This window comes from Microcebus murinus, chromosome X, assembly GCF_040939455.1.
Source record: "Microcebus murinus isolate Inina chromosome X, M.murinus_Inina_mat1.0, whole genome shotgun sequence".
NCBI lineage: Eukaryota > Metazoa > Chordata > Mammalia > Primates > Cheirogaleidae > Microcebus > Microcebus murinus.
This window is the reverse complement of record NC_134136.1, coordinates 51,641,626-51,668,764: the sequence shown is the minus strand read 5'-3', so window position 1 is coordinate 51,668,764 and position 27,139 is coordinate 51,641,626. Positions and strand designations below refer to the sequence as shown.

Here is a 27,139-nt window from a genome sequence, read left to right as displayed (position 1 = left end):
AAAATTGGTGGAAATATTTCTGAATATTTTCAATCCATAGTTGGGTGAATCCATGGATGTGGAGCCCATGGATATGGAAGGTTGATTGTGTAGAGTAAAAAAGAAAACAAGGAAAACTTGAGAAACTCTGCACTTAAGGGGTTAGTTAAATAAGAGGAACCTTCAAGAGAGAGGAAGTCAAAATAAGATCAGAGTGGTAGGAGGCAAACAAGAAAATAATGAAATAGAAGCTGAGGGAGGAAAGAATTTTATAAATGCCATCTGCGCAAAGACATGAAAAGATAATTCACAAGAGATGAAATAGCAATGGCCAATAAATATGAAAAAAACCTCAATCTAAAGTAAGTAAAATAAATGCTATTCAACAGGTATAAAGTTTCAGTTTTGCAAGATGAATAAATTCTGGAGATCTACTATATAACATAGTGTCTATCGATAACAATACTGTATTGTACCCTTCAAAAATTTTTTAAAAGGTAGATCTCATGTTAAATGTTCTTACCATAATAAAGTACATACATACATACAAGTTAAAAACAATAAATATGAGGATTTTTTAAAAATAAGATAATGCTCAGTGCAATTGTTCAAACCCCACACATTAGAGTCATTCTTGATTCCTCTTTTGTCATGCCTGACACCCAACCAATTAACAAATGTTGCTTCTACCTTCAAACAATGTCCTTTATCTGAATCATTTTCTTTCTTGTTTATTATTAACACCTCAGACCAAACCGCCATCACTTCTCACCTGGGCTACTGAAATAACCTTCTAATTGATGTCCCTACATTCATGTTTGTTCCCATATAGAGTTCTACACAGCAACTAGGGTGATCCTTTTAAAACTTAAATAAGATCTTATAATTCCCTACTCTCTGCTCTCCAATGGCTGGCTTCACTTATATGTAACCTTAACACTTCTACCCCCATAATACGCTAAAATAAAATAAAAAATTTAAACAATCGTTATCAGGCCTAAAAGGCTTTACATGATTTAATCTCTGACTATTTTTTGGACTTCATGTCTTACTATTCTGCCCCTCAAACCTTGCTTATAACATTCTAGCCATACTGCCCTTCGGTTTGTTCCTTAAACATGCCATGTATTTTTTTTTTTTTCCTCTTAGGGCCTTTGCACTTGCTTTTTCCTCCCTGATATGAATTTTATCCCAGATTTCTATAGGCTTACTTTCTTTTTATTTTTTAATAAACAATAGAAATGTATTTTCTCACACTTCTGGAGGGAGGGAAGTCCAAGATCAAGGGACTGGCATTCAGTGACTGTGAGGGTTGCTCTCTCTGCTTCAAGATGGCACCTGTTGCTATGTCCTCTAGAGGGAATGAATGCCGTGTTCTCACATGGCAGAAGGTGGAAGGGCAAAAAATGGCCTAACTAATTCCCAAAAGGTCCCATCTCTTAATACTGTTGCATTGAGCAGTAAATTTCAACATGAATTTTGGAGGGGACACAAACATTCAAACAATAGCAGTATATGGTAGATTCTTTTGGCTTTTATAAGATCACACACTATGATAATGTCACCAAACAGGGAGGAGTGGAACATTCTTGCATTACAGGTGATAACAAAATCTAATGCTTACAGAATGCTTCCTAGGCACAAGCACTGTTCTAAAGACTTTATATGTATTAATGCATTTAATTCTCATTCAGACCTCTACAGGCTTACTTTCTCATTTCATTCAGATCTTTGATCAAACATTCCTTCATCATAGAGGCCTATCATCCTATTTAATGTGTCCTATCACCCTCCTTAATTTACTATGCCTTTATCAGCTTCTGTTTTTCTCATAGTACTCATCATTGCCTGGCATCACAATGCAGTTTTGTTTATTTATAATTTATCAACTCTTCTAGAATATTAGCTCCATGAAAACATGAACTTTGTGTTTTGTTCACAAAAGTGAACTAATATGGATATAGTATCCATATTACCTAGGACAGTGCTTGATACATAGTAGGTGCTTAATAAATACTTGCTGATTAAATGAATGACTAATAAAAACATGATGAAATGTTAGTTGGTGTAGTTTTGGCAGTTTGCAGTGAAAACCTTAAAAATGTTCATACCATTTGACCCAGTAATTCTACTTCTGGGAATTTGCCCTAAAGAAATAATATGAAATACAGAAGAAGCCTCATTTGCTAAGCTTTTCACCAAGCATTATATGTAATAGTGGAAAAAATGAAGGAACCTAAATGATCAACAAGGAAATTGCTAAGTGATTTATGGTACATCTAGGCAATGCAATATTTCATGGGCAATAAATATGATGTTTCAAATATTTTATGATAAAAGGAAAATGTTTATATTATACTATCAAGTGATGAAGTAGGATATAAAATTATATGTATCTGAGATGTAAGAAAGAAAAAAAGACTGAAAAAAGATGCACAAAAATGCTTAAAAAGTATTATTTCTGTTTGGGGAAGGTCAGTAATAGGTGAGTTTTCCTTTATACTTTCTGTATTTTCCAGATTTTCTATAATGAGACTTTATAACTTTCTTTATTATAGTGTAAATATACAAAACAAACAAACAAAAACATAAAATAAAAACTGTCACAATAAAAGTAAAGTTTTGGCAATAAATAACAAAGAATAAACCCATTCTCCTTAAAAAATGGAGGGAGAGGCGTATACCAGTTTTAACTAGGACCAACTGTTCTCTGGCTATTTAGTTTTGAAAAGGTCTACAGACAGGGAAATAATTGAGATCCACTGAGCCAATCTAGTCTTCACTTACTAGAGAACCAAGGAAGGCTTAACTTACTCTGTTAGGATTTGAACAGGATGTTCAAGGGAGATTAGGCAAGTTAAATCTTCATATTGCTGTGGAAAGCACTAGCAATTTGCTTCATGTAAAACAGAAGTGATTACTCACTATATTTTTTCATGTCATGTAGTAAAAACAATTAAGTAAAGTTAGACTATAGATTACTTGGCTATTCAGCCACAGTCGCCTCTAATGGAAAAGGAGAAAAATAGCATTGACAAGTTTTGGCAGGTATCATCATTAGAAATGCCCATATTGCCAGAAAGAAAAGAAGCTGCAGCCAATAACATAAACCTAGAAGTTCTCCAGGCCCTGAGCAAGAATGTGACAATACAGAGTGTTACAGCATTAATTGTCTAAGAGCACTGATCATTGTAATGGGGAAACTGTCTCTTTTATTAACACAATTATTTTCTACATGGTCTTTGGTAAATGCTGCATTAGAAAAATAGCATTAGGAGTTTCAAAGCACATGTAGCAATATGTAAAAATATACTCATTAGTAAAATAAAGTGTGACCTATATGTAGCCCAAGGTCCCTTGGGCTAGAAATAGCGTTAATATAGATGTTATAGTTATAATTAGTATAAAATTTGGTAATTATTGAAAACCAAGTAAACCAAGTAAGTTTCCTAAACTAATAGAAATTATACTTTTGAGAAAGATATCTATCCATATACACATATATGCAGATGCACACATATATGCGTATTCATGTATACATATATTTTTGACGTCAAATTCTTGAATGAGACTTTTAGATCCTTCTTCTGCTCAACTTCAATTTATGCATTTCATAAAAGCTGATAGTTTTGTTTGAAGAGGCTGAGAACTGAAGGAAGTAGAATATTATTCTCTATGTGAGAAGAAACAAGAGGCAGTGGCACTAATTACAATCTGGGCCAGATGATCTCTTAATAAGCTGTCCAGATTTGGATTTAGGACTCTGCTTGCAGGATTTAGCCTATCTCCATAACCAATAGTCAGTTCTGTGAGATGCATTTCTAACATTTGTGGTTTCTGCTGTTTTTGCCTCTGGCATGCATTATTTGGTTGAGTCCAGTGATTATCCTGTCAAACATTCTAATTTCTTTTTATTAAAGGGTGTTTAGACCACATCCAGTATTAAGGCAATCAACAGTTTCTTTTCTGGAAATGAACTCTTGAGTCGACTAGATAGGTAAAGGGTGAGGAAAGTGGTACATGCTGGGAACGGGTAAGTGATGGCAGGTAGCCTGGGGTATCTGATATAGATCAATGTATGAACTGGCCGCCTCTAATCATAAATTGGGTGACATACTCCTAAAGGCTCCAGTTTGAAGGCAATTGAGAAATGAGCAGAGAAGAGCTATATCATTTTAAAGCCCTTTTGCTTCCCAGTCTTCTGTGTATCTCACCAAGGCAAATGCTACATATAGGGCAGTTTATTTTTTAAAGCATTTTTTGCTAGCCTCCTTGAAGAATCAGCCTGATGGGTATGAAGCCAATTTCTACAGACTTGCTCTGGTGTATGTGGCACAAGAGCCAAAAATACTTTTCTGTAGTCTGGATCTAAGTACTTTCTGAAATGTCTTCCTTTGAAAGATTCTAACTTAGCACTATTATGGAACTACATGAACACTTAAGCAGGACTATGTCTTTTTTGTGCAACATTAACAGTGATGAAAAATGCACATTGAGCAATTAGATTGCAACTAATCAAGAGCACCACTTCAGTGTATTATGAATGATTTATATCTAGTGTGCTGGATATGGATATCATTAGTAATGATATGATACTCTGTTGTCATTATAAAGTCACCTTGGTGATCTTTGTCAAAGGTGACAATGATGTTATTGACCTACATTTTAAAAATTGCATTTAAGTATTGTCTTCTGTTTTGACTTACTGGTAGAAATTTTAAATTGTTTGCTCTTACTTCTGAGATTTTTCCTTAAATATAAAAATAATGGGTTTTGAGATTGATTGATAAATTAGGGCCATAAAGTTAATTAAGTGCCAATCATAAAATATTGCAATGTTAAAATTTAAAGTTTCTTTTTCCCTTTTTCTTTTGCTATAACTCACCACATTGCCTTTTCTAAAATGGATTTTTGAAGATTTTAAACATATATTAACTTTCTATATATGAGTAATATATGCTCATTATAGAAAAATTAGGAAATACAGAAACCCAGAAAGAAGAAAATCATATATATTTTGCATACATGTATATCTTTTTTTAAGCTGGACTCATATTGAATTACTTTATAATATGCTTTTTGTTCTTTGTAAATATTTTCTGAACATCTTTCTATCCCAGTAAAATATATATATGCATATACACAGACATATATACACACATAAACACATATTTGTTTATACACACACACACATACATAAAGACCAAGAAAAAGAGACAGAGTTTAAAAAGTAAATAAAAATGTAATGAAAAATTTAATGTCTCCCCTCCCCCAGCTCTTCCAGAGTATGATTTAGAAGCAGCAAATTAAAGCCATAGGTAGAAATTGTATGAAATGACCATTAACATCTCTTAACAGTTCCCATATCACATTTAATGGCGGCTTGGCAATCATATTGTTGTTCCTTGATTTATTTAGCCAAAATCCAATTATCATGAAAAAATTCTGATAATTCCATTTTACATGTACACGTGTAAAATAACTGAATCAAAGAGAGTACATATTTCTAAGCATTTTGGTACCTCCTGACAAGTTGCCCTCATTAAATATTGTAACAATTTACATTACTGATGAAGGATTTTTTAAAGTTCATGTGTTAAAACTCCATGTGACTTCATATTGGACACCATATAAATGAAAGGAAGAAGTGTATATCTCTCAAGTGGAGTAAACTAGTGGTGATCATTATATAATAGCACAGCTTCTGCCCTAGTACCAAGAATAACCCATGGGAGACACATTTTTTTTTTTAAATTTCAGAATATTACAGGGGTACAGCTCTTTGGTTACATATAATGCCTTTGTACTGCCCAAATCAGAGCCGTGAGTGTGCTCATCTACCAGAAAGTATACACTGCACCCATTAGGTGTGAATTTATCCAACCCCTACTCTCCCATCCTACCTGCCTAACACCTGATGAATGCTACTTCCATATATGCCCATAAATGTTGATTAATTAGTGCCAATTTAATGGTGAGTACATGTGGTGTTTGTTTTTCCATTCTTGGGATACTTCACTTAGTAGAATGGACTCCAGCTCCATCCAGAATAATAAAAGGAGGTATTAGTTCATCATTGTTTTTTTATAGCTGAGTAGTATTCCATAGTATACATATACTACATTTTATTAATCCACTCATGTATTGGTGGACACTTGGGTTGTTTCTACATCTTTGCAATTGTGAATTGTGCTGCTACAAGCATTTGAGTGCAGATGTCTTTATTATAGAATGTCTTTTTTTCGTTTGGGTAAATACCAAGTAGTGGGATTGCTGTATCAAATGGTACTTCTACTTTTAGTTCTTTGAGGTAAATGCAAATCAAAACCACAGCGAGATATTACTTAACTCCAGTGAGAATGGGAGACACATTTTATAGTCAACATTGTGACTGTTAAATAAAGGATTTCATGTGGGAAATTGGAAAAAAGTCTGAACCAAAAATGAAGGGACATGGATTCTAATCCTGGTTCTGCCACTAATGTGGCTCTGCCACATATGTGACTTTGTACAAGCCATTTAACCTCTCTGAGACTCAGTTTCCTGATCTTATAAAAGAGTTGTTTTGATAAATAAATGTGATGTGTATATGAAAGTTTTCTATAAATTGTAAAGGACTATCCTAATGTAAGAAATTACAAGTACTATAAATTGTTTACATTGGGAAAAACTTCTTAAAATTGTGGGCCTTTCATCTTAAAATGAGTGATATGTTGAGTGAAAATTGAATAGTGGTAAGTTGGGAGAGTCTTTGTGGAGTGTATGAGAATTCCATACTCTTCTAGGTATACTCTTCTATAATTAAGAAATTCTCTATTTGCAGCATAGTTAATATAATTGTTTGAAGTTTCAAGCAGACCTTTTAAAAAACAAACCCCTTCATCTTTTGTGAATTGCAAAGTTAATTGTCTTATATTTACAACCCTCATCCCCACTTCCACCCCCACCCCACATGTATCTTTTCCATTTCCTCATGTAAGGACTGCTTTAGATTTGCTTGTACATATGTTTGAAGGATAATTTGACCTAATTTGTTTACAGGAATTACAAGGGTGACCTTTATTCAGCTGTCTCCTTTTGATTCCCATAACTTCTGGATCTATCAAGGTATGTGCATTGTACACTGAAATTTACTTTGGGAATTGAACACATAGCTACGTAATGTGAAAAGAAAAAAACGTTCCAGTGATATTATATTTATTGAGTGCCATGTAAATTAAATGCATTGTTTTAAACTTTTGAAAATCTATTTGTCCATTGACTAGATAAGCTTATGTCTGTATCTAATAATTGTTAGAGAGTCTTTGCAAAACCCAATATGCAGGCTGTCTTACATGTTTGAATAATTCTGTGACCTTTTCCACATACAGCTACTAAAATCAGGAGATTTTTGAGTAATGGGAACATCTGCAGAATGCATAGGAACAGCAGTGGCCAGTAAGGATGTTTGCAAAACTATTTAGTAGTTCTCACTGACTACAAATAAATATGGCATTTCTTTATATCAATGGAACAAATATTTCAATTCAGAAAATTTTACTGGCAAAACAAACATTTGCTTCCTGAAATGAATGTTTTGATTCTTTAGGAAAGTCTCAAGTGAAATAATTGTATTCACAGAGATATTGCGTTTATTTATTTACCTTTCCATTCTTTCTTCTCTTTATCTATCCATCTATCTATCTATATGCACAATAAACACTTAGTGAGCAACTATTGGGCGAAAGTTATTGTGCCTTTTCTTCTGGTAAACATGCCAATGTAGATAGAATTCAAGTGGAATATTGAGAGAGTGCTTCTATAGTCAGGTGGAATATGTGAGAAAATGTGGCAAGATGGGGGACCTCCCTCACTGGTCTTAATTTTTATTAAAATACTGGTCAATGTTCCGTTGTTAATAACTAGGGAATAAAAAGCATTTATTTCTCCCCCTTTGGTACCTATATATTGCAGTGCTATGCATCATTCCAACTTGTAAAAGTGTCAAAAGGATGATCTGAATTTGTGGTAAGTCTTTGTCATCATTTGATACTTTCTTTAAAAGTACATACAAAATTAATCCACCAAATTTTAGAATTTGCATTGATATTTCCCTTCAAAATATATAATACAAATATCTCATTAGGATTTCATTAACTGGGTTCCAATTGGTTGAGATTAGTTTGTAATGGTAATTTAAAATGGATTTATAACTTTTGACTATACACATATTTCTATTTGCTGTTCTTCCAGAGGTACTGTCTTTAAGGGAATAACATTACCAAAAATTTAAGATTATTATGGGGGAAAAAAGTAAGATCAGAAAATAAAATGATATTAAAAGAAACTTACTGATAAAGGAAGTCAAGATTTTCACATTGTGTGTCATTTGTGAATATAATAACTTTCTTAATTTGGGAATTGTGAGTCTGGCAGTTGTGTAATATTAACTGAAAGGTATTTTTCATACTAAGATGATTTAAATGTGTGAAAAATGTTAGTCATACTAAGTAAATGTGAATGAGTAGATCAGAAAGGAGGGAAAAAAATGTCTGACATGCCCAAAGAATGCGCACTTATAAAAATAATTGGCACTAAATATTTAAAAGGTTCAAAGAGCAGCTAGTTTTCCTTCTTTAGAGAGACAGCATGATATAGTAGAAAAGCCCTTGCCTGTCAGTCAGAAAACCTGAGCTCTACTCCCAGACTTATACTAGCAATATGTTCCTCTTCAGGTCACTTCTCCACTTTAAGCATTTTTTTTCATTTCTATAATAAAAACTCTGGGTTAAATAGCTCTGACTTTCTTCCTGTTCAAACATTCTAGGAATTTTAGAAAATTCAGGACTCTTATCAAGTATGCAATATGAAATCATGATTGGCAATTAAATTGTAATACACACACCAGTTAAAAAAATTGCTGCTTGCCAAGTAGTTTAGTGAGTTGGTAATAGCACATTTATTTTTCTTTGATTTAACGCAATTGTATATTCTAACACCACTACCACCCAGCCACCCAATCCACACACACCAATGCTGGCATACTAAATAGATTCAAGTTGAAGTTTAGCTAGTAGTCTCAAGTTTTCCTTCTTGATAAAAATGCTTAACTGTGGGATGTTGTTACGCTGCTCCTCTATCAGTCTCTTCAAGTTCAGCAAACTGTATGTTTTCTCTCACTTGCAAGGTGGTTATTCAAGGTCAAGCATCTCTCTGTACCTTGGAACCAGCCAAGTGCATAACCCGATGACTTCAGACTCCAATGCTTTCAATCTGGTACCCTTCATGAGCATTGAGTTCATATTAAAACATTTAAAATATATTCTCCTTCATCTACATATCACAGCAATAACAACCTAGGTACAGGACAGTGCCTGGGAGCAAACAACCACTTGGAATTAATGATCTGAGGGGCAGCTGAAGGACCATTGATTCTTCCTAGTCAGTCTTTCATTCCTATAAAATGCTTATTCTTGAGGTGCCAAGCCTTCAATAATTTTTCTGTCTCATATCAGATTAAGTAGTGGCCATAAATAATAGCTTTTAATACATAATAATGAGATGTGGCAATGCAATAAAATATCAACAATTCTAGTACTATATAAAGATGGCTATTCTGATGAAAGCAAAGAATAAGCAGTAAATGAAGCTCATGAATCATAATATTTTAGAAGAGACATTCACCTTATTGATTTGAAATAAAATATAAGTAAGAATTCATATAGTTTAGGGGAGCAGTTCCCTTTCTTTTGCTCCATATTCCACTGATGAATGATCCAATTTAGAAATAATAAAAAAATTCCTCTGACATCTACTTTAAATGGATTTTTAAAATAGTGTATGTTCAGCTCCCCCCTTTTTTAAGCACTAGATTCATTTTTTGAGATATGTACAGCTCTGAACTAAGTTACAAATATAACACTACAAATATTCTTTTCCAGAAGAAGCATTTTATTACTGTGGCAAACATCAATAAGTCCCTACAATGTGCTGGGCATGGTGCTAGGTGCTCAGGAAATAAACATCAACAATGGGACATGGTCCCCACTCTCAAGATCGTGGTAGAGAGTTGTGGGCTGACGTATACACAGAAAAATAAAAGAATTAAATGTCGTAGTTATGGAGTGTGTATTTTTTTTTGTTTATGGCATTTATTTTTCTAAATTAAAAAGATTTATATATCAAAACTTACTCAATAGGGCAATGATACATGTAATCTAAAATAACCCCCAAGGCTGGGCGTGGTGGTTCATGCCTGTAATCCAAGCATTTTGGGAGGCCGAGGCAGCAGGGTCACTTGAAGTCGTGAGTTGGAGACCAGCCTGGAAACAAAGGGAGACCTCATCTCCACAAAATATTTTTAAAAAGTTAGCCAGGCGTGGTAGCATGGGCCTGTAGTCCCATCTACTCAGGAGTCTGAGATAGGAGGATAGCTTGACCCTGGGAATTAAAGGTTACAGTGAGCTATGATTGCACCACTGCACTCTAGCCTGGGTGACAGAGAGAGACCCTGTCTCTAAATAAAATATAAAAAATAATAGATCCCCACTGAAAATAAATCTATAGGAATCATTGGTTATGGTAGGCAGAATGGCCTCCCAAGGATGTTCATGTCATGATCTCTGGAACCTGTGAGTATGATGTATCACATGGCAAAGAGGAATTATGGTTACAGATGGAATTAAGGCTGCTAATCAGCTGACCTTAACATAGGGAGATTATCCTGGTTATCTGGGTGGGCTTAATATAATCACAAGAATCCTTAAAAGTAGAAGAAGGAGAGAGAACAGGAGAGACGGCTGTGTGAGAAGAACTTGGGTTGGCGATACTGGCTTTGAAGATGGAGGAAGGGGCCATTAGCCAAGGAATGTGGGTGGCCTCTAGAAGCTGGAAAATGCAAGAAAACAGATTCTCCGCTAGAGCCTCCAGGAAGGAAGTCAGTCCTGCTGAAACCCTGGTTTTAGGCTCTCAAGATGCATTTTAGGCTTCTGACCTCTAGAACTATGAGATAAATCTGTTTTGTTTTAAGCTGTCAAGTTGCAGTGATTTATTACAGTGGCAACAGAAAACTAGTACACTGAGTTTACTTAGTATGGAAAATTTGAGAAGTCTCTAGTTGTCAGCAGTTGTCACTGCTGAAAGGCATCATTCATGCTAATCTTGGTGCACAAACGTGTTCGTTTAGTGACTGTATTCCTTGTATATCTATATTAGGCCCTTCCATCAGAACCACAGACATTTGTGTCTAAAAAACTTGACAATTCTGTCTTGTCCACTCCCAATTTTCAGGCGAATTTAGTCTTCTCGTTCCCTTCCCTTCTATGGACCACTTGTGCCCCCTCTTCCCATCCCCTTCTCCCATATCCCCTTGCCTTGATACAAGGTTTGTGGATAGGTGAGGAAAAGTAGGAAATTAACTTTTGTCTTTTATGGGGCACCGATAGCAGTGAAAATGACACAGGCACTACTTCTCAAATAGGTTATCTTGGCAAGAGTTTTATGACAAGCTAAAAGTTGGGAATTGAGTACAGTGTGAAACAGAAGGTTTTTTTGTTTTTGTTTTTTTGGAGACAGAGTCTCATTCTGTTGCCCAGGCTAGAGTGCCATGGCATCAGCCTAGATCACAGCAACCTCAAACTCCTGTGCTCAAGCAATCTTCCTGCCTCAGCCTCCTAAGTAGCTGGGACTACAGGCATGTGCCACCATGCCTGGCTAATTTTTTTCTGTATATTTTTAGTTGTCCAGCTAATTTCTTTCTATTTTTGGTAGAGATGGGGTCTCACTCTTGCTTAGGCTGGTTTCGAACTCCTGACCTCGAGTGATCCTCCTGCCTCGGCCTCCCAGAGTGTTAGGATTACAGGCGTGAGCCACGGCACCCGGCCTGAAACAAAAGTTCTAAGCTAGTGGCCTACTGGCATACTACTGCCCACTGAGCCTCTGTCTTGCTTAAGGGAAACTCCTGAAACAAGTCCACGTAGGAACACAGTTTAAAAGCCACTGCTACAGGCAACGAGGAACTAGGGAAGGATTTTAATAATCACGTTTGTGATATAGAGGGTTTACCCTGGTGGCAGTATGGAGGATGGATTGGACGGGTTAAGACTGAAGACTAGGAAACCAGTTAGGAGACTATTGCTATAGCCCAGATGACAGATGATGAGGGCCAGATGGCAATGAGCAATAGGGATAACCATAAAGAAATTTGAGCAGTGGTTCTCAAACTTGAGTGTGCATCAGAATTACTGGGAGGCTTGGTAAGACACAAATTGCTGGATCCTAAACCTGAGTTTCTGTTTCAGTTGATCTGAGTGGGCCCAAGAATTTACATTTCTAAGTCCCAGGAGATGCTGATACCACTGGTCCAAACACTACACTTTGAAAACCATGGGATTTGAGATATGCTGTGGAGAACTGACAGGCATGGGTCACTCATTAGACATGGTGGGTAAGGGAAAGGTTTCTGCCTTGAAAGACCAGATAGGTATGGATACCATTCAGTGTTACTAAGAGCAAGTTTAGGCTAAGGTGAAAAAAATGTTCATGACCCTAGTAAGGGCAGGACAGCTAAACATCTTATGTTCAGACCCTGGGCCTTGTTCTGGACAGCTTGACCCTGTACTTTTGTATGATCAGCTTCTCCCACTCTCACCTCGCCCCCATTTATCTGCCTTAGAGCCATTCACATTCAGTAAGTCAATGTGTAGATGGGGAGGGGTAGGATAGCGGATTCCATTTTATACCTGTTGAGTTTGGGGAGCCTATGAAACATCTAAATGAGAGACCTTGAAATAATAATTTAGGCTTTAGCTTTTGTTTGTTTGTTTTTTAACTTAAAATAAGCTCATCTCCTTATTTCAATATGGACATTAATTCCTCTTTATGCAAAATTAGAATAATCAAGATATAGGTCTAAATGTTGTTAGATTGAGCTTTAATCTAGTGACTATATTTGCAGTCAATTCTGTAAGGATTTCTGAGTGTTAAATTTGCTCACAGCTGACAATCATCCTTTTTATAGTATAGATGAATGAATCCAAAATATGTTCATTTTAAAATTCCCCTTGAACACCCCTGTGACCTACCTTTCTCTACATTACTGCTTCACCAAAAAGAAAAATCAAAGAAAATCAAAGTATGACACAATATCCATGCTGTTAAGTAGGGGAGAGTAAGAGAGTAACATATAGATTGTCCTTTTTTCTTCTTTCCTTTTCTTTCTTTCTTTCTTCCTTTTTTTTTTTTTTTTGTGTGTGTGTGTGTGTGTGCGCGCGTGCGTGTCTGGCCTATTTCAGTAATGGTCATATTTTTCACCGAAACTATAAGCTATGTCTCTAAGGTTGAGAGTAGGCAGAGAAAAGATCTTAGAACAGGATAAAATACCTACATGCAATGGCACAATGAGGAATAAAACAGAGCCTGTTAGAATTTAGAGGAGTAACACAAATGAATACTGAGTAAGAAGGATTAAATTGATAGACTTTGTTGCAAGGGGGCAGCTGTACTGGTAAGTCAGTCTTTTTTTGGCACACAGTATATCCTTACAGATATATATGCTAGCATATTAAAATTCTCAATTTACTCGTCAGCTTGCAGTTCCATGAAGCTATAGAATCATCTTAATATGGAGGGCAGAAATATGGTAAGATGGTCAATTATAGTCATTCACTGCCAAAAAGTTCTTTGGAAAGATATGCTTAACTATGTCATTTGGTCTCCTTTGGAAGCTGTTCATCTTACAGACTGATTACATACTTGTAATTTGTGGATAGGACAGCCACTCATACACTTCCATCTGCAAGGCTCATAAAAAACCTTAACTTGTGGATTCAATTCAGTTTCTTATAACATTTAGCTCTGATCTTCCAAGGGAAATAGAAGCATTGCTCAATTGGTACTTATTCCTCTACTCCAAAAAAAAAAAAATATACAGGAAAAACAACCCAAAACTGAAAACAAAGCATTGGGGCTTTGGTAAGTGTTTATGGATAAGTCATGATCTGAAATGCACCCATGGTATTCCAACAAAAAGTCCAACATTGGATGCTTAGGAAATTAGATTAAAGTTAATAGAAATGGCTCCTGTGGTTTCAGGGAAATCTCTCTGAGCAGTTCTTCCTTAGGAGTGTTATTTCAGCCCCATGATATTGCTAACCTGACAGATGAAGGCAGTAATGTGTCTTTTGGGTGAGGCTAAGTCCAGCTTTTTCATGGACCTCCATCTCACCTTAATAAATTTGAAATCACTATTTCTTCAGCCTAACTTCAAAAAAAAGTTCAGCATAAAAAAAGTTCAGCATAACTTCCAAAGTATATCAAGAATCACTATATATTCTTTTTTACAAAAGATAAGGAAAAATAAAAAACAATGACAAAAATCTGAAATAAGTACAAAGGGGCAACATAATTCCATGCCATGTGGCACCCTATCTGAAGTAGCGAGGGTCTTTTTTTATAGAATAGATGTTGAATTAGTGACCTTCAAATATTGTCCTATTTTTTCTAGATGTCTGACAAATGTCAGATGAAACTGTTCAACTTATATGACTACAAATGGCTGTTTTCTGAGAACATATCAGCTACCTATTTTGTCCTAGACTTATCTGTACTACTGTATGCAAACTTTAATTTCAAAAAATAGACTTTAAGTAACATAGCTGACTGTCACTGTGTGTAATAGATAGCTTCTTGTTATTTTTGTTCTCTTCTTATTTGCAGAATGCTCGCTAGTTAAATGAGATGGGTATAATACATAGTGTATGATATAAACATTCAATGATAAGTTAATATCAATAATAAAAGTTTTAAATGCCTTTCTTAATTTTATCTAATTTTATGTCTTGCTGTGTTCAAAAGCACCCTGATTGATGCTTTAATACATGCTTTAATACATCCTGATTGATGCTTTGTATACAGTATATGAACACAAAATGAAAGATGCACTGTGCACATGCCTGATCTAAACTTACATCTACATACTGTAGAATGTAAATGCCAGCTATGAGTACTAATTTGCACCAGGTTTATAGTTTTAATCATAAAAGAGCACATGAAGTTACTATTCATTTTATTGCTGACAGTAGTTTGAGGAGGCGGAGGAAGGAGCTCTAAGAAGACCCTCTGGTAATTCTAAGAAAGCCTGATTTTCAGTTAAGTACATTTTTATAAGTCATTTTGTCATTTGGTAAACACACAATGATTATTCCTTCAGACGGATGAAATATTCATTAGAAAGAGAAGTGAGGAAATCACAGTACTATTGAAGAATAGCAAGGGAGTGGGAGGCCTGTCAAGAATGTTCTGACCCCAGGAAAAAGAAATCAGAATTGCCATAGAGAGGGACCATAGAATGCAAACTTTTAAAAAGGTTATTTCCATAAAGTCTGAGGAAATCTTGGCCTCCATTAAAATTTTTGTCCCTAGGAGCCTAAACTGTAAGTATGGTATCTGCTTTGTCTGCAGAATAAAAAAGGAGATCTTCGCTTAATCATTATCCTGGGAGCTGAACATCCTGCTACATTTGAATAAAAATGCCTATTTCATTACTGATGGGAACACAGAGTTCCGTGTACCAAATGATTTACAGTAGAGCTTACTTACAGGGCTATCTTATAAATGAGCGGGCTGTTTAAAGAATAATACTAGTTGTTAATGTCTTTAGTATCAAATGAAATACATAATGCCCACAAATTCTAAGAAATCTACCAAATGAGTGCTGGCTATTTTTTTTAAGTACTATTATACCTTTAGGTAAAATGAAAAGTGATGACGTAGAAAATAGAATTCTGATGTGTTGTTAATACCATCAGTTTTTTTTTCCTCTAGTAAAATCTTTTAAAATGATAGAAAACTAAAACTATGCAATAACCAAGCTGCAGAGGGCCTTGAGCAATCATTTTCGCTAGGTTTCTGCTTTCAAGCATAAAAATGTCTATGCAAAGGGTAAGCTAGTCAAGTTGTTAGCATTATGTGTACAGAATTCTTTATTTAGCAAATATATATAGCATTTAACTATGTGCCAGGCACTGTGCTAAGCACTTTACAAATAAAAACTGAGCACATTTGTTATGGTACTGTTTTTTTCTTCTGTCTACTCCTTTTATCCCCTTCCTCTTATTTTTTTCTCTACACCTCTTTTTCTGTTTCTTTTTTCCACTATTTGGTCTTCCTGAGTACTGTTTCAGGCTTGTTGGGGCCCTCCAGTATAAAGAGGTTACTGAACTCTAGTGTAAACCTTTCTTTTTCTCATTGCTTTTGAGAATGTCATGGAATTCATGTTCAATTTCTTATAGAAATCATTTTGCCTTCATCTCTGTGACTTCTCATTTGATCATGGAAAGAAATAAAATTGGCACGGAATAATTTGGTATTTATATGGAATCATTTATGGTTACTTCCATAGTCATAATATTACTTATTTAATGATAATATTTTGGATAAGACAAATTTTAAAGAGGACTGCATATAGAACATTCTTTTTGAGGCAGGGTCTTACTCTGTCACCCAGGCTAGAATGCAGTGGTGTCATCATAGGTCACTGCAACCTCACACTCCTGGGCTCAGATGATACTTCTGCCTTAACCTTCCAAGTAGCTAGGACTACAGGTACTGCCACCACACCCAGCTTTTTTTTTTTTTTTCTTTTTTTTTTGTAGAGATGAGGATCTTGCTATGTTACCCAGGCAGGTCTTGAACTCTTGGGCTCTAGCAATCTTCCTGCCTTGGCCTCCCAAAGTGCTGGGATTATAGATATGAGCCACTGTGCTCAGCCTAGAATATTTTTTTAAATAATCATTTCCCATATTAAATTTCCAGTTTGCCAAACAACATGAGAATCTTCTTTGTTGTCTCATTCTTGAAAGGGTGAAATACTTTCTTCATTTTGTATTTCTCCTCTCATTCTTGAGTTTGTCTTTTTTTATCTTATAAACTTAGTAGGTCTTCAGAAAAGACTACTTACTTTGCTTTTTTGCACTTCTCTCTTGAGTATACAGATAGTCCTATATGACTGACATAGTTTTATTTTAAATATTAGTAGAAAATTCGGTTTTCAACCTCCCTTCTTTTTCCTTATGTAGGTTTCTCTGTGTGTTGCTCACTGACTTGGGTGTGTGTGCGCCTGTATTTGTGTGCGATCTAGCAAGTTATGAGCAATTACTCTGTGCCAAGCACTGTGTTATTCATTTTTATGTGTTATCTCATTTAATTTCGCAACAATTTTATGAAGTTTGTACAGTTATCATCTCCAGTTTTCAAGTCTAGAAGATGGAGGCCAAGGGACGTTAAGTAATTTAGGTAAGGTTACACAGTAAGTAAGTGGTATGGCCAGTATTCAAACAGTGTTTTCAGCTACCATTCCCTTGGGTCTCCACTTATTATTAAATCCATTAATCATTCTGGTTTCTTTTAATCTGATTTGTTTTTCTTGTTTGGGTGCTCAAATTTAGGAATTCCTAAAGTGAGGTTGTCAACTGAAGAATGACGTGAGGTTCATAAAATTGGAAAGGAGAGTTTTTTCTCCTAAAGCGTTGCAGCCTGCACGTGGCAGTTCTGACAGGATGGGAAGCAATAACCTTCGGCCAAGAAGCCAGAAACATGCACTTTTAGGGGAAGGCCACAGGAGTAGGAATTTATGTTGAGTGGGATGGCCAAATTTACATATTTAATAAATTATAGGAGGAATCATGAATATTTATGAAAGGAGAAATTTGCATATGTGCCATTGAGCTTTATGCCCCTTAATAGGTCACATGCACAAAAAAATGGCAGCAATAAATAGCATGATCCAAAGGTGGAGCTTTTGGCCTTCTGATGTCAAAAGGTGAAGCAGAGGACATGAAAATCCTCACTGCGAATCCTCCGTAGACTGGTGAGAACTACTCCATGCTCAGGGGTCCCTTATCAGGAAGGAATGCTGGTCAGTTGTGCCAAAATTGTGAAAAGGAAGGAGCAGCATTAGGTGCATTAAAGTCAGTGGTGGAGCAATTCTTTCAAAAATTCTGGTTCTGGCTAGTTGCAGTGGCTCAGGCCTGTAATCCTAGCACTCTAGGAGGCCGACGCCGGAGAATCATTTGAGCTCAGGAGTTCGAGACCAGCCTCAGCAAGAGCAAGACCTCATCTCTACTAAAAATAGAAAGAAATTAGTGGGACAACTAAAAGTATATAGAAAAAAATTAGCTTGGCATGGTGGCATGTGCCTGTAGTCCCAGCTATTTGGGAGACTGAGGCAGAAGGATTGCTCGAGCCCAGGAGTTTGAGGTTGCTGTGAGCTACACTGATGCCATGGCACTCTAGCCCAGGCAACAGAGTAAGACTGTCACACACACACAAAAAAATTATGTTTCTGTTTAACCCTTAGGGAAGAATACCTAATAGTTGGTTAACGAGGGGAGGGAGTATAATGGGGCGTCTGACCTCCTGTCCTGTCATGCTGGGAACTCAGTTTTAAGGTTTCTCTGGGGTCCCTTTGGCCAAGAGGGTGTCCATTCAGTTGGTTGGGGGGCTTTGGATTTTATTTTCATGTCTCAAGGTATCTAAATCTTGAATTGGGCCTTTAGATATGGCAGATGAATTTTAGACTCTTGCACAGAGTGTTCTTATTGTGTAATACCTCAACCAAAGGATCCTAATGTGACCCCACTGAAGTATGAGTCTAGCAAGTATATTTTGCAGTAGCAAAGACCACAATAAAGTGAATCAGAGTAACTTGATTTTCTGGTATACCCTAATCCTTTTTCAGCAGTCCCCAAACTTTTTGTCACCAGGGGCCGGTTTCATGGAAGAAAATTTTTCCATGGACCAAAGGGCAGGGGGCGGAGTGCAGGAGGCGGGGGCAGGGAGGAGGTGCAGAGATCAGGAGGTAATGCTCCCTTTCCTAACAGGCCACACCAGAACTGGGCCATGGCTGGGGGATTGGGGAGTGCAGCTTTGCTTACCCATATCACCATTCTGAGATGAACCTGTTTGTCTTTTCTTTGTCTGATATCAGTGCTGTTTATCTGCCATAAAGATTCCTTGGGTAAAGAACACGGAGATTTCTTCCTGGCTTATTTTCTATTTCGTATATTCAAACTGTGGATGTACTCGAGATCCATTATTTGTCCTTCTCTTTCTACCTTTTTATCCTTGGGGATGTCACCTACCTTTATGACTCTAACTGCTATTTCCTATATAAATGATTTTTAAAAACATATTTCTTACACTATGGTCCCATATCTCCAACCTCCTGCCACATGTACACTTGGATGTTTTGCTGATAACTGAAACTCATTGTATTTCTAAAGGTGAGCACATCATATTTCCAAGGTTGGATCCCCTGTCCACCTTCCCAGTTTCTGTCAGTTATAGCATCATTCTTCCAGCTACCCAGGCTTAACACATTGAGGCTTTCTTTGCCACCTTCTTGTACTTTGCTTTTCATATATAATCAGCCATTATGTTCCTGATCAGTGCTTCACAATGTCCTTTATTTCCCTCTTTTATTTTTTGCACCCCTGCCATGAGCATGCCTCTGGTTGCTCATTAATTCCCTAAAGCTCAGTATATTGCCTTGCACATATCAGGGACTCAGTGTATTTTGGATTTGCGATTGATTGAGGTGCAAATTACCTCTGCCTCCAGCAACAATGAGCAAGTCACTTTTGGGACCGTATTTTTTAGAGTCCATCTTTTCCTGCATGTGTGCATTAGCTCTTTGATAGCCAGGTGTACATATTGTACATAATTTTTTCAGGTGTATATATTTTATCAGGCTCCATGTTATATACCTGCCTTTCATGAGCTACAGGAGGAAAGGGGACTGAAGTTGATCCTGAATTAGTAAGTTCTGATGCTTTAGAAGAACCAATTGTGACATTTTATCTCGTGCGTGTGAGGACAATAAGCTCCATGACAGTGGAGACTATGTAGGGTTTATCACTGTTGGATCCCCAGCCCCTAGCACTGTAATTCACACTAGTATTTAACAAATATATTTTGCATGAATTAATGAATAATTGCCAATAATAGTGACAACTGTGCTGCCCTGAAAGAGGGAAACAAAAATCTCCTGATGACTTGCCTCATTCACTCTAATATGTTAGACTAGGGGACTGCACCTAACATGCTGAGATTTTTCCACATAGTCATATATTTAAGACAATAATTAAATCTTTAAGTAAAATTTATGTCCATGCTAAATTATGCTTCTTGTGGGTTAGCATGACATGATTCTATTTGTGCACTACAAATTATATTGATAGGGTGAAATGCGTTTTCAAGTCTGTTTGTAAAATGTGGAATATTATTGAATTACTTTAAGTGTCATGTTTGAGATGAGCTTAGGCAGGTTTCTTTGGGCTTGACACATTTCAGTCTGTCATCCTGTCCTTAGAGATGTTGAAAATTAAATGGGGATACTTAAATAATTTAATTTATAAGCTTGCTTACAGCTATGTGGTTTATCAAGCCAGATGTCGGTACCCTCAGTTTCTTGCAGCTGAGATGCTGCCAGAACATAAATTAAAATTGGTCTGCATGTCAAGGATTAGCATGTAAAAAAGGAGGAAACTTCCTTTCAGATAGCCAGTATCAATGTAGTCTCTGCTGGGCAGTGCCATTCTTTTAACCATTGGCTAATTTTGACTTAAAAAGAGTATAATTCATTCATAAAATAAGCTCAGTTATATTTCAGGGGAATTCCTATTTCTTGTGTATATGATGATGTAACTCATATCTCTATAACACAGAGTCTATAATAGATATGCCATTCTAGTTTCACACCTCCCTCTCCCCAGAAGTCGTTTTGTCTTGTTTTTCAAATGCAGTAGACTTACTCAAGTTTTTATGGTTATACCGTCAACATTTCCAGTTTCTCTTTTAAAAATTGGTCTAGACAATATTTTAACAGGATGTTTTTCCTAGTGAGAAAGTATGCATCTGAGCTCATCTTCCCCCACATAAATGGAAAATACAACATCCTGTATGTAATTTAATAGAAATTGTGAGAGACAACTTGAGGTGATAGGAGCAATGCAGGATCTCTCCCAGCACTGCACATATCCACAGTGGGACCTTGGGTAAGTCAGTAGCTCTATCTGGGTTTGTTTCTTCTCATATAAAATGAGGAGCTTAAGTTGAATCATCTCTCGTTGCTTTGCATGCTCTAGAATTCTTTGAGATGTTTTAAAGTCTTAGGCAGCCTCTCATTTCAACTCTCTTTGCATTATTAAATCCTTTTCATTCTTTAAGGCCCATGAAATATTCCAAGGTTCATGACTCAAAAGTGAATTTTTCTTTTTTAAAATTTCTATGCATTTTTATAGTCAGAAAACAGCATTTTACATGTTTATGCCGTATAGTAATGCTTGTCTAATTCTTTTACGCATTAAAATTGTCTCCCCAATTAGATTGCAAGAATTTTGAATACAGGAACAATCTTATACCTTTCCTATTTCCTTCATGGAATCTGTTACATTATGAAGTACATAAAATTATCAATTGATTTGGATGAGATGTTAATCACTTAACACCTGAATTGAAAGAACTTGGAGTATGAACAAAGGTAGCCTCTTTACACAAGAAGCCAATTCACTTGGTAGCCAAAAAAAGGTATAGAGGCCTCCTGTCTTAGTCTGTTTGGACTTCTATAACAAAAATACCATAAACTGTATAACTTATAAACAATAGAAATTTATTTCTCACTGTTATGGAGGCTGGGAATTCTAAGACTATAATGCTGGCACATTCAGTGTCTGTTCAGAGCCTGCTTCCTAGTTCACAAAGAGCCGACTTTGTGGTTCACAGACAGTTTCTTGTAACTCTATCGTCACATAGTGGAAGGTGCGAGGGTCTTTCTGGGGCCTCCTTATAAGGGGTTTAATCCCATTTATGAGGGCTCTGCTCTCATGGCCTAATCAATTCCTAAAGGCCCCACCTCCTAAGACTGTCACCTTGGATGTTAGGATTTCAACATATGAATTTGGAGGGGAAGCACAAACATTCAGACACAGCACCTCCTCTGAAAGTATTGCTCTAGAGACCTTAAATTGAACTAATATTATAGTCAAAAAATAATTTTTTCCTGGGTCTTTTGATCTGAGGATGCCATTTGTGAGAAGCAAGTCCTTATTTGACGGGAAAGTGTTACTTTGATTACTTTTCTTTTCTGGACCTCTAATGTCAACTTTCTAATCCAATCCAGCAACATAAATTGAGCACACACTATGTGTCAGTTGCTATGATATGCTGTCGTGGGTTGGAGGGAGATTGGTCTGTGTAAAGATTGATAGAAAATAATTTTTGCCCTCAAGGGGTTTATAGTGAAGAAGTTGGGTGTAAAAGACATAAGAACAAACAAACAAAACAATTCCTACAATACAATGTAATAAGAACAGTAATAGAGGTACATATGAAGTGATTTGGAATCACAGACAAGGAAGTATCTAACTGTATCTTCTGGTTTATATCTGGGAATATACTACCAACATGTGACAATTTTAGAAAATGACTATGAACTGGGATGTCAGAAAAGGCAGGGAAGTGCATCCAAGGTGGATATATTAGAATAAGTAAAAGCACAAAGACATGGAATCTATGCTATAACTCAGTGGTCCTCAAACTTTTTAAACAGGGGGCCAGTTCACTGTCCCTCAGACCGTTGGAGGGCCGGACTATAGTTTAAAAAAAAAACTATGAACAAATTCCTATGCACACTGCACATATCTTATTTTGAAGTAAAAAAACAAACGGGCAAAAACACCCGCATGTGGCCTGTGGGCCGTAGTTTGAGGACACCTGGTATAACTGATGGACCATTTGGTACCTTATAGTTAGATCACTGGATGCTTTAGGGAAAACTGTTCAGATAAAGGGACTAAAGTGACAGGCCAACTTCCTGGCTTATCATTCACCTTCCAAGTCCATTTCATTCCCTAAATGGTATATATTCTTGTGCATTTTCTCAAAGTAATGAAGCTCATGGTGTGGGAGAGATTCAAGATGAACTTATGGGATTATATTCCTTTCTGTCATGAAAATTTCAGAATCAACATCGTCAAATATCCTATATATTCAAGACAATAGTTTTTGTCCTTTTTTCTTGCATGTGTATTAGGAATGATTAGATTGTCTGAACTCATTTTATGAGTAATTAAAATAGAAAAAAAAAACCTAAGTATGTATCTGAAACTGAACTTACAACTCATAGCAGTATAGAGCAACACAAATATCTGACACTACATTGTACTCAGTCTTGAACACAGGGAAGCTTATTCAGCAAGTTTGGAATGGAGACTTCTTTCTTGTGCACTTTTCAAATCTCAGTGGTGTATGTCTCCTATATCCCTTCAGGAAACCAGGGACTTTAAGTTTATCCTCTTCCGTTGTGTCTACTCCCTTCTCCCTTGAAAACATAAGGCCTACTCTAAGAAAAGGAACTGACAAACTTAGTCATTTGGAACTGGAACGATAAGTGACTCTTAAGGCTCAGTGGGATAGTCTGCCAGTGCTGTTTGCATTTTAAAAAGGAAATAAAGGCCCTGATTAACTTAAATCAGAAGCTTTAGAATTTTCAGTATCACCTAGTCCAATAGGGAAGCATTTGCCCTCTTACTGGTAGCTACTACTACCCTAACATTAATATCATCAAGTCACTGTGAATATCTCTTGTCCTTTTTTCTTGTTCAATAATATTAAGCTATTTGAAGTTTGATAGTTTTTGTAATTGAAATGAGAATATATAGATTGATTTTTATAATAAAAACAGTATGAAAAATTTGAATTTCCATGCTGTTTCCCATACTTGCTGTTTCCCTTTATAGTAATGAATAAACTAACTCAGCCAAACAGAAAAAGTGTGAGAATGAAAAAAAGAGTGAATGAAGAAATGACTTTCTGGGCCTTTGGCTCTTTCCTATGGAACCTTAATTTTGGCTTCCCTTACATGTCGCTGAGTTTAAGAAGCTGACTTTTGATTGGCAAGGAGATTGTTAACGTTTTGAATAGAAACTTAGCTATTGAAATAACTGTATTTTAGGTAAGCAAATTAGGGTGGGTTTGGGGTGTTTAGTTTTGAGATAAAACTAAAACTATAACTATTGAACATATATAAGGTCAGATATAAGCTAGATATCTCAGTTCTTTTAAAAGCAAAGCCAAAACCTGACTGCACAGCAAATTAAGAAAGAGGAAAATAACTCTGATTTATACCAGCCATGTGTGGCCACCATAGTCAGTTTGTTAGTCAGTTCATTGTAATTGGATTTCTGAATTATTTTTTTTCATCCTACATTATTGCCATCTTTAAAAGGAATGTGGTCATTTTTCAGCTTCATGCATTGATAAGTAGGTACACAACTCCCACTGTTTTTCATGTGTGTCTAATTTTTGCCACTCTTCCGAAAAATATGTGAAAAAACAGAAGTCACTTTATTGCATTTTACTTTCTCAGTAGAAAACAGCTTCAGCAGGAGGTACAGTATAATACCTACTGCTCACAAGTAGAAACAATTTATTTTAGCCTGCAAATATTCCTGTGGCAAATATTGCTTGGCTGGGCACTAGGCTTTGAGAAATAAGCAAAACCAAAAGATGTGGCTTCTTCCCTCAAAATGCTTACCCTCTAGGATGACTATGATCTGCACAGATGCAGGGTGCTGTTATGGTCAGTGGGCTGGTCTATCAGGCTCTTTTCTGTGGCTGTGTAATAAATTATCAAGTGGGTTGAAATGACATCAATTTATTATCTCACCCTATATCTATAAATCAAAAGTCTGAGTATGACTTGGTTTTTCTGCTCAGAGTCTCATAAGGCTGCAGTTAAGGTGTCAGTTGGGCTTATTCTCATCTGGAATGTTGACTAGGGAAGAATTCACTTCCAACTCCCTCAGATTGTTGGCAGAATAATTTTTTGTGGCCATAGAATTCCTGGAAGCTTGCTTCTTCAAAGCTAGCAATGGAGAGCACAGAGTCTGAGCTGCTTCAAATCTCTAACTTTGGGGGTGACCTTGATTCCTCTTTTAAAGGGTTCTCCTGATTACGTCAAGCCCACCAAGAAGAATGTGTCTTTTGATTAAGTCAAAGTCAAGTGATAGGGGCCCTAATTATGCCTGAAAATCCTTTTGTCTTTGCCATATCTGTTGGTTAGAAATAAGTTCTGCCCACACTAAAGGGGAAGGTATTACACAAGGCCATGACTATGACTGTCACCCTAGGGTGTGTTTGCCATACACAGAAAACACAAAATATAAGCAATGAAAATACAAGTAGCTTGATATGGACAACAAATCTAAATGGAAAATATGTACAGGGACTGAGGGACAACAAAGCAAAAGGGTGATCCCTACATGGGAATAACTCATTTATTCAGCAGAAGTTTACTGTGCACTAATTATGTATCAGGCCCTGTCCTAAGCTCTGAGCCTGAAGTAAATGCTTAATGGCAAGCACACTAGCTAACTACTGAAGATATACAATGTTCAATTACAGAAGATTTCAGAACCCTATTAGATGCTCGTTTGAAAAAGAGATACTAAAACAGTAGATGATGATAAATATGTTTACTTATAGCTATGAGTTCCTTATATCTTGTTGTGAAGGTACAACACGGATGGGCAGACAGACACACACACACACACACACACATCCATACACACACACAGAAGCATGTCTACAAAGCAACATAAGTGGGTTTGACTGAATAAAAATAATTCCAAAAATATCCCTTGAAATAAAATCGTGATCGCTTTATTCTGGTCTCTTTACGTTGTGTAGAAGGTGGAAAATCAAGGCCAGGGTTTGGAGATCTCACTCTTGAGTCTATTCAGGTAGTGCATGTGGTGAGCAAAGCAGCTTCACAATTCAGTCAGTGCATTTACATATCACTTAAAGTTTGTTTGAATCTTTTTCTATTTATTACCTTATTGGATCTGAACAGCCCTATCACATACACAGAGCAAAATTTACCACTCCCAGTTTACAGAAAAATTTCTTGTCCAAATTTACATAGACAAGATAGAAGAAAACAAGGACTAAACCCTAGATTTTCTCACTCCAAATTCAGAGTTTTCTATACCACGCTTATGAATTAACAAAAGGAAGTAAGATGGAAGAAAAAAAAACGGTATAGAAAACAAAAGTATCTAGCTTCACCAGTTACACCATATATATAAGATTTCCCCTCTCATTCTGTGTTCGGTGGAACCTGTTTTCCCTTGTTCATTTTTAAGCCCCAAATATTGAAAGCTGGAATTCTTTATGGAGTCAGAGTATTTATACTCAAGAGTTTATGAAAAGAAAAGTCGTTGTCCCTAAAAAGTGCCCTCAGACTCACCTAGAGGGACCACTTCCGATGAATAGGTTCTACATGCCCCATTAGTTTCTTGATCTCTCTTCTGAGAGTGCAAACAAGCTTCCTGTTTTCACAAATGATTTTAATGATGTGAACATTTGCCCATTGGGAATGAGACTGAAATCACCAAATCATTTCATATAGGCTATTGCACAACTGACAGTTACTATAATAAATTTCAGCCCACTGCTGACTGCTTGTTCAAATCTACTTTGGGATATTTTCAGTTCATCCAATTTCCCCCCAGATTTTATGTTCTTTCTATCATTCAGGCTACTTTAGGCCAAGTGTTAGTCAGTTTTTTATTTTGTAAGCTTACTGTCTGTATCCAGGTTTTACATAGTATACTGAAGACACTGCTCTTATTCACCTAAAGCTATCCCATCCTGTCAGTGGGAGAGCATCTCAGGCAATAAATCCTGAAAGGAATGAGCATTTGCTTCATATAGATATAAGTTAATTGCAAAGCCCCTCTCAGTAGTCTACTGCAATATTTGTTTTCTGCATGTGAAAATCAAAGAGAAAACAATAATGTCATATCTGACTGAAACTAACAGCCCCAAACCAAACTCCTTATCGGGATGTGATTATGGGGAAAATCGAATTTATGATTTCATAGTATTTTAGATACCACCTAATATGTGATTTTTTTCTGCTTTCAATTATTACTAAGTGATTTCATAAACATATTACATTACGATATACCAACCTTCGCATCCAAAAATTTTTGGTAGCTTGTTTGTTGAAAATAAAAACCCTTTATAAGATTAAATTTATTTTTTTTTAAGTATCTCAGTGGTTAATATGATCTAACATAAACATCATGAGCCTTTAATTTTACACTTTATTAGACTAGTA

General features: G+C 36.2%; 1 protein-coding gene across 3 annotated transcripts in view; it reads left to right on the top strand.

Moving 5' to 3' along the window:
* Window positions 1-27,139, top strand: part of TENM1 (teneurin transmembrane protein 1) — a 779,956-nt gene that overhangs the window by 10,485 nt on the left and 742,332 nt on the right. For all 3 annotated transcript variants that reach the window (XM_012759551.3, XM_012759555.3, XM_020284904.2), the window contains exon 2: window positions 7,021-7,086. The gene's annotated coding sequence lies outside the window, so the exon portion shown is untranslated. The remainder of the gene's footprint in view (window positions 1-7,020; window positions 7,087-27,139) is intronic.